General features: G+C 42.4%; 1 pseudogene; it reads left to right on the forward strand.

The window, feature by feature from the left end:
* The first annotated feature begins 711 nt into the window (after window positions 1-711).
* On the forward strand, window positions 712-9,090 carry LOC148553073 (uncharacterized; annotated as a pseudogene).

The following is a 9,090-nucleotide window of genomic DNA, read 5'->3' on the forward strand; positions in this document are numbered from 1 at the left end:
TCCAAACCTTTAGACAGAAGGAAGGTGAATCCCTCTATAAAGCTTGGGAAAGATACAAGCAATTGATCAGAAGGTGTCCTTCTGACATGTTTTCAGAATGGAGTATCATATGTATATTCTATGATGGTCTGTCTGAATTGTCCAAGATGTCATTGGACCACTCTGCTGGAGGATCTCTTTATCTGAAGAAGACGCCTGCAGAAGCCCAGGAACTCATTGAAATGGTTGCAAATAACCAGTTCATGTACACTTCTGAAAGGAATCTTGTAAATAATGGGACAACTCAGAAGAAAGGAGTTCTTGAGATTGATACTCTGAATGCCATATTGGCTCAGAACAAAATATTGACTCAGCAAGTCAATATGATTTCTCCGAGTCTGTCTGGAATGCAAGCTACATCGGGTAGTACTAAGGAGGCTTCCTCTGAAGAAGAAGCCTATGATCCTGAGAACCCTGGAATGGAAGAAGTGAATTACATGGGAGATTCCTATGGAAACACTTACAATCCTTCATGGAGGAATCATCCTAATCTCTCATGGAAGGATCAACAGAAGCCTAATCAAGGCTTCAATAATAATAATGGTGGAAGAAATAGGTTTGGCAATAGCAAACCTTTTCCATCATCTTCTCAGCAACAGAGAGAATTCTAAGCAGAGCCACTCTGACTTAGCAACTGTAGTCTCTGATCTATCTAAGACCACTCTCAGTTTCATGACTGAAGCAAGGTCCTCCATTAGAAATTTGGAGGCACAAGTGGGTCAGCTGAGTAAAAGAGTTACTGAACTCCCTCCTAGTACTCTCCCAAGCAATACAGAAGAAAATCCAAAAAGAGAGTGCAAGGCCATAATTATAACCAACATGGCCGAACCTGGAGAGGAAGAAAAGGTAGTGATTTCCAATGAGGAAGACCTCAATAGACGTCCACTAGCCACTAAGGAGTTCCCTAATGAGGAACCCAAGGAATCTGAGGTTCATATAGAGACCATAGAGATTCCATTGAACTTACTGTTGCCATTCATTAGCTCTGATGAGTATTCTTCATCTGAAGAGGATGAAGATATTGCTGAAGAGCAAGTTGCTCAATATCTAGGAGCAATCATAAAGCTGAATGCCTAGTTATTTGGTAATGAGACTTGGGAGGATGAACCCTTATTGCTCATCAATTTACTAAATAATCTGCTTCAACTGAAATTACCCCAGAAGAAACAGGATCCTAGAAAGTTTTTAATACCTTGTACCATAGGCACCATGACCTTTAAGAAGGCTCTATGTGACCTTGGGTCAAGTATAAACCTCATGCCCCTCTCTGTAATGGAGAAACTAGGGATCTTTGAGGTGCAAGCTACAAGAATCTCACTAGAGATGGCAGACAATTCAAGGAAACAGGCTTATGGACTTGTAGAGGATGTCTTAGTGAAGGTTGAAGGCTATTACATCCCTTCTGACTTTATAATCCTAGATACTGGGAAGGATGAAGATGAATCCATCATCCTTGGAAGACCCTTCCTAGCCACAGCAAGAGCTGTGATTGATGTGGATAGAGGAGAGTTAGTCCTTCAAGTGAATGAGGACTACCTTGTGTTTAAGGCTTAAGGATCTTCTTCTGTAACCATGAAGAGGAAGCATGAAAAGCTTCTCTCAATATAGAGTCAAACAGAGCCCCCACACTCAACTTCTAAGTTTGGTGTTGGGAGGCCAACATCAAGCTCTGAGTCTCTGTGAAGCTCTCTAAGAGCTCACTGTCAAGCTATTGACATTAAAGAAGCACTTGTTGGGAGGCAACCCAATGTTATTTAATTATATTTATTTATTTTCCATTGCTATTTTATGTTTTCTTTAGGTTGATGATCATGTGAAGTCACAAAAACAACAAAAAATTCAAAAACAGAATGAAAAATAGCATTAAAAACAGCACACCCTAGAGGACAAACTTACTAGGGATTAAACGCTAGTAAGGATAGCAGAATGGGCGTTTAACGCCAAGCCTGGCAGCATTCTGGGCGTTAAACACCAGAATGGGAAGCACTCTGGGCGTTTAACGCCAGAAAGAGCTGTCTGGCATCTGGCTGGCATTAAATGCCAGAAATGGGCATCTGGTTGGCATTTAACGCCAGAAATGGGCAGCAGAGTGGCGTTTAACGCCAGGAAAGGTAGCAGAGCTGGTGTTAAACGCTAGAATTGGCACAGAATGGGCGTTTGAATGCCAGAATGGTGCAGGGACTCAAACTCCTTGACACCTCAGGATCTGTGGACCCCGCAGGATCTCCACCTACCCCACCTCTTCTTCTCTCCTCTTCACACCTTTCCATAACACTCTTCCCCAAACACCATTGACCAATCCCATCAATAACTCTTCCCCAAACACCTCTCACCTATCAAATCCTACCCTCTTCCTCACAACCTCTTCACCACTCACATCCATCCATCATTAAACCCTACCTACCTCACCATTCAAATTCAAACCATTTCCCTCCCAAATCTACCCATACATGGCCGAATTCCCTCTCTCACTCACCCTATAAATACCCCTCCTTACCACCTTCAATTTCATACATCATACACAATACACCCTCTTTGGCCGGACCCTCTCCTCACCTCCATCTCCTTCATTTCTTCTTCTTCTACTCCTTTCTTTCTTCTTTTGCTCGAGGACGAGCAACCATTCTAAGTTTGGTGTGGGAAAAGCTAAAGCTTTTTGTTTTCCGTAACCACTAATGGCACCTAAGGCCGGAGAAACCTCTAGAAAGAGGAAAGGAAAGGCAATTGCTTCCACCTCCGAGTCATGGGAGATAGAGAGATTCATCTCAAAGGTCCATCAAGACCATTTCTATGAAGTTGTGGCCAAGAAAAAGGTGATCCCCAAGGTCCCCTTTAAGCTCAAAAAGAGTGAATATCCGGAGATCCGACATGAAGTTCGAAGAAGACGTTGGAAAATCCTCACCAACCCCATTCAACAAGTCGGGATCTTAATAGTTCAAGGGTTCTATGCCAATGCATGGATCACTAAGAACCATGATCAAAGTGTGAACCCGAACCCAAAGAATTGGCTCGCAATGGTTCGGGGGAACTACTTGGATTTTAGTCTGGAAAATGTGAGGCTAGCATTTAACTTGCCAATGATGCAAGGAGATCCTCACCCTTTCACTAGAAGGGTCAACTTTGATCAAAAGTTGGACCAAGTCCTTTGGGACATTTGTGTGGAAGGCGTTCAATGGAAGAGAGATTCAAGAGGCAAGCCGGTTCAACTAAGAAGGCTCGACCTCAAACCCGTGGCTAGGGGATGGATGGAGTTCATCCAACGCTCTATCATTCCTACTAGCAACCGGTCTGAAGTTACAATAGACCGGGCTATCATGATCCATAGTATCATGAATAGAGAGAAAGTAGAAGTTCATGAGATCATATCCCTAGAACTCTACAAGGTGGCGGATAAGCCCTCTACTTTGGCAAGGTTAGCCTTTCCTCATCTCATTTGTCACCTATGCAATTCAGCTGGAGTTGTCATAGAGGAAGACACCCTCATTGAAGAGGATAAACCCATCACTACGAAAAGGATGGAGCAAACAAGAGAGCCCACTCATGGACCTCAACAAGAGCATGAGGAAGTTCCTCATCATGAAATCCCTGAGATGCCTCAAGGGATGCACTTTCCTCCACAAAACTATTGGGAGCAAATCAACACCTCCCTAGGAGAATTAAGTTCCAACATGGGACAACTAAGGGTGGAGCACCAAGAGCATTCTATCCTCTGCCATGAAATTAGAGAAGACCAAAGAGCCATGAGGGAGGAGTAACAAAGGCAAGGAAGAGACATTGAGGAGCTCAAGCACTCCATATGATCTTCAAGAGGAAGAACTAGCCGCCATCACTAAGGTGGACCCGTTCTTTAATTTCCTTTTCTTATTTTTCTGTTTTTCGAATTATATGCCCTATGTTTTATTTATGTTTGTGTCTTTATTACATGATCATTAGTGTCTAGTGTCTATGCCTTAAAGCTATGAATGCCCTATGAATCCATCACCTTTCTTAAATGAAACATGTTTTTAATTGCAAAAGAACAAGAAGTACATGGTTTCGAATTCTATCTTGAAATTAGTTTAATTATTTTGATGTGGTGGCAATACCTCTTGTTTTCTGAATGAATGCTTGAACAGTGCATATTTTTGAATTTGTTGTTTATGAATGTTAAAATTGTTGGCTCTTGAAAGAATAAAGAAAAAGGAAAAATGTTATTTGATAATCTGAAAAATCATAAAATTGATTCTTGAAGCAAGAAAAAGCAGTGAATAAGCAAGGCTTGCAAAAAAAAAAGAGAAAAAAGTGGCAAAAAAATAAAAAAAAAAAAGAGAAAAAAAAAGAAAAAGCAAGCAGAAAAAGCCAATAGCCCTTTAAACCAAAAGGCAAGGGTAAATAGGATCCAAGGCTTTGGGCATTAATGGATAGGAGGGTCCAAAGGAATAAAATCCTGGCCTAAGCGGCTAAACCAAGCTGTCCCTAACCATGTGCTTGTGGCATGAAGGTGTCAAGTGAAAAGCTTGAGACTGAGCAGTTAAAGTCGTGGTTCAAAGAAAAAAGAGTGTGCTTAAGAGCTCTGGATACCTATAACTGGGGACTCTAGCAAAGCTGAGTCACAATCTGAAAAGGTTCACCCAGTTATGTGTCTGTGGCATTTATGTATCTGGTGGTAATACTGGAAAACAAAATGCTTAGGGTCACGGCCAAGACTCATAAAGTAGCTGTGTTCAAGAATCAACATACTGAACTAAGAGAATCAATAACACTATCTGAATTCTGAGTTCCTATAGATGCCAATCATTCTAAACTTCAAAGGATAAAGTGAGATGCCAAAACTGTTCAGAAGCAAAAAGGCTACAAGTCCCGCTCATCTAATTGAAGCTAATCTTCATTGATAAGTTTGGAATTCATTGTATATTCTCTTCTTTTTATCCTATTTTGTTTTTAGTTGCTTGGGGACAAGCAACAATTTAAGTTTGGTGTTGTTATGAGCGGATAATTTATACCCTTTTTGGTATTATTTTTACATAGTTTTTAGTAGGTTTTAATTACTTTTGATTATATTTTTATTAGTTTTCATTGAAAAATTATATTTCTGGACTTTACTATGAGTTTGTGTGTTTTTCTGTGATTTCAGGTATTTTCTGGCTGAAATTAAGGGACTTGAGCAAAAATCTGATTCACAGGCTGAAAAAGAACTGCAGATGCTATTGGATTCTGACCCTCATGCACTCGAAGTGGATTTTCTGGAGCTATAGAAACCCAATTGGTGCGCTTTTAATTGAGTTGGAAAGTAGACATCCTGGGCTTTCCAGCAATATAAAATAGTTCATACTTTGTCCGAGATTTGATGGCCCAAACTGACGTTCAAAGTCAGCCTAAAACATCTTGGCGTAAAATGCCCAAACTGGCACTAGAATTGGAGTTAAACGCCCAAACTAGCACCAAAGCTGGCGTTTAACTCCAGAAACAGCCTATGCACGAAAAAGCTTCAATGCTCAGCCCAAGCACACACCAAGTGGGCCCCGGAAGTGGATTTCTGCACTATCTGCACTTAGTTACTCATTTTCTGTAACCCTAAGTTACTAGTTTAGTATAAAAACTACTTTTAGAGATTTATTTTAGGTGTTTAGTTAGTCTTTTGTTAATCTTATGCTATTGTACACGTTCGGAGGCTGGCCTCACGGCCATGCCTAGACCTTTCACTTATGTATTTTCTATGATGGAGTTTCTACACCTTAAAGATTAAGGTGTGGAGCTCTGCTGTTCTTCATGAATTAATACAAGTACTATTATTTTTCTATTCAACCCACGCCTACTTCTTCTCTAAGATATTCACCCGCACTTAAACCTGATGAATGTGATGACCCGTGACACTTATCATCATTCTCACTTATGAATGCGTGCTTGACAACCACTTCCGTTCTATCTGCAATAGCTTGAGTGTGTATCTCTTGGCCTCCTGGTTCACGATGCATGATTGCCTCTCCTAACAACAGAGCATTCCATTCCGTGAGATTAGAGTCTTCGTGGTATAGGCTAGAACCATTGACAGCATTCCTGAGATCCGGAAAGTCTAAACCTTGTCTGTGGTATTCCAAGTAGGATCTGGGAAGGGATGACTGTGACGAGCTTCAAATTTGCGAATGTTGGGCACAGTGACAATGTGAAAAAGGACAATGGTCCTATTCCGACGCTAGCGGGAACCGACAGATGATTAGCCGTGCGGTGATAGCGCATATGGATTTGTTTTCATCCGAGAGGATCATACAGCTTGTCATAGAAGGAGGTAACGCATGGTTCGAAGAAGGCAGTAGGAAAGCAGAGGTTCAGAAGCAACAAAGCATCTTCATACGATTATCTGAAATTCCCACCAATGAATTACATAAGTATCTCTATCTTATTTCCTGTTTTATTTATATTTTAATTATCAAAACCTCATAACCATTTGAATCCGCCTGACTGAGATTTACAAGGATGACCATAGCTTGCTTCAAGCCGACAATCTTCGTGGGATCGACCCTTACTCACGTAAGGTTTATTACTTGGATGACCCAGTGTACTTGCTGGTCAGTTACACAAAATTTTGAAGAAGTCTTGAAATCACGTTCTCCCACACCAATTTTTTGGCGCTATAGCCAGGGAATGAACAATCACAATTCTGGCGTAACAGCCATAAATTGGCAGTATATCCTGGATCTCGGCCAGTACAACAGAAATGCAGGAAGCTCGGCCCAGAGAGATAGCAAGCTGTGGAAGAACTGGTACAGGCCTTATTAAAAGCGGTGTGAATAATGGAGGTTAAGTACCCATTATGGCTGGCCAATGTTGTACTGGTCAAAAAGTCAAATGGGAAGTGGCAGATGTGCACTGATTACACCAACCACAACAAAGCTTGCCCAAAAGATCCCTATCCACTCCCGAATATAGATACCCTAGTCGATGCATCATCGGGATACAAGTACCTTTCCTTTATGGACGCCTACTCAGGGTACAACCAAATCCCGATGTATCAACCGGACCAAGAGAAGACCTCATTCATAACCCCAAAGGCAAACTACTGCTACATAGTCATGCCGTTCGGACTCAAGAACGCAGGAGCTATATACCAAAGGTTGATGAACAAAATTTTTGCCAACTACATCGGAAAACTGATGGAGGTCTATGTCGACGATATGTTGATAAAGACGCAAAAGGAAGAATCGCTACTACTCGAACTTGCCGAAGTGTTTGACACTATAAGAAAGCACGGGATAAGGTTAAATCTCGCAAAGTGCACTTTCGCGGTAGAGGCCGGCAAATTCTTGGGCTTCATGCTCACACAGAGAGGAATTGAAGCAAATCCAGATAAATTTCAGGCCATACTCAGCATGAAAAGCCCGTCCTGTGTCAAAGAGGTGCAGCAGCTAAATGGAAAATTAGCGGCCCTGTCTAGATTCCTAGCTGGATCGGCCTTACGATCTCTTCCTTTCTATGCAACATTAAGAAAAGGAAAGAGGTTTGAATGGACCCCAGAATGTGAACAAGCCTTCCAGGACTTCAAGTTATTTCTGAGACAGCCACCCATCCTAACTCGACCCCGGCCAGGAGAGGAATTAATCCTTTACCTCGCTGTGGGAAATCAGGCAATAGCCTCGGCCCTAGTCAGGGAGGACAAAAACAGACAACAACCCATCTACTTCATTAGTAAGGCTTTATAAGGGGCTGGACTAAACTACCAAAAGATAGAGAAGTTCACCTACGCTCTTATACTCTCCTCCTGATGGCTCTGACCAACTTTCAGGCCCACACCATCAGAATACAGACCAACCATATCCTACAAAAAATCGACTTAGCTGGAAGAATCTTGCAATGGGAAGTGGAAATGTCAGAATTTGACCTTAAGTATGAAGCTCGGACAGCCATCAAGTCGCAATACCTGGCCAACTTTGCCACCGAGTATATTGACACCCCAGACACCCCCGCTAATTGGAACCTCTATGTCGACGGCTTATCAAACAAAGCTGGAAGTGGAGCAGGTGTCATCCTGGAAAGTGACCAGGGAATCCAACTCGAACTCTCTCTAAGGTTCGAGTTCCCTGCCTCAAACAACCATGCCGAGTATGAGGCCCTACTAGCTGGTTTAAAACTGGCTAGGGAAATTGGAGCTCAAAAGCTTACAATATTCAGCGACTCGGAAGTGGTCACCTCACAAATAGAAGGGAGCTATCAGGCCAAGGATCCCACCATGAAGAAGTACCTAGACAAAACAAAAGAACAGCTCGCAAAATTCATGGAATACGAGATCCGACATATACCTCGGGAACAAAATGCCCGAGCAGATGCACTTTCAAAGCTAGCCAGCACCAAACCAGGGGGCAACAACAGAAGCCTCATCCAAGAAATATTGCAAAATCTGTCAACCTCCAAAGAAGCGAAGGTCCTAACCATATCGGACCAAGACCAAGGATGGATGAATCCCAAAATCAACTACCTCAAATTTGAAATACTCCCCGCAGACAAAAAGGAAGCGAAAAGGCTCAAAAAGGAGGCACAGTACTACACCTTGATGGATAACATCCTATACAGAAGAGGGATCTCAACACCCCTCCTCAAGTGCGTCCCGACCTCTGCCACAAAAAAGGTCATAGAGGAAGTCTACAGTGGCATGTGCGGAAACCACCTTGGTGCACGAGCTCTTTCTAAGAAGGTACTCCGAATTGGTTTCTATTGGCCGACCTTACAAAAAGAAGCAACAAAATTTGTCAAGATATGTCCCCCATGTCAGAAGCACGCCAACTTCCATATAGCTCCGCCTGAAGAACTCATCTGCGTCACCTCACCCTGGCCATTTGCAAAATGGGGGCTCGACCTCCTTGGACCATTCTCCCAAGGGTCAGGACAAGTCAAGTTCCTCATTATAGGAATCGACTATTTCACAAAATGGATTGAGGCAGAACTGTTAACAAAGTTATATTGGGTGGGTTAAAATGGAAGCTACAGAATGCAAAGGGAGCTTGGGCTGAAGAGCTCCCGCAAGTCCAATGGGCATGTCGGACAACATCACACTCTACAAGCGGAGAATCACCTTTCTGA

This window comes from Arachis ipaensis, chromosome B7 (genome assembly GCF_059453495.1).
Source record: "Arachis ipaensis isolate K30076 ecotype BB chromosome B7, ASM5945349v1, whole genome shotgun sequence".
Lineage (NCBI taxonomy): Eukaryota > Viridiplantae > Streptophyta > Magnoliopsida > Fabales > Fabaceae > Arachis > Arachis ipaensis.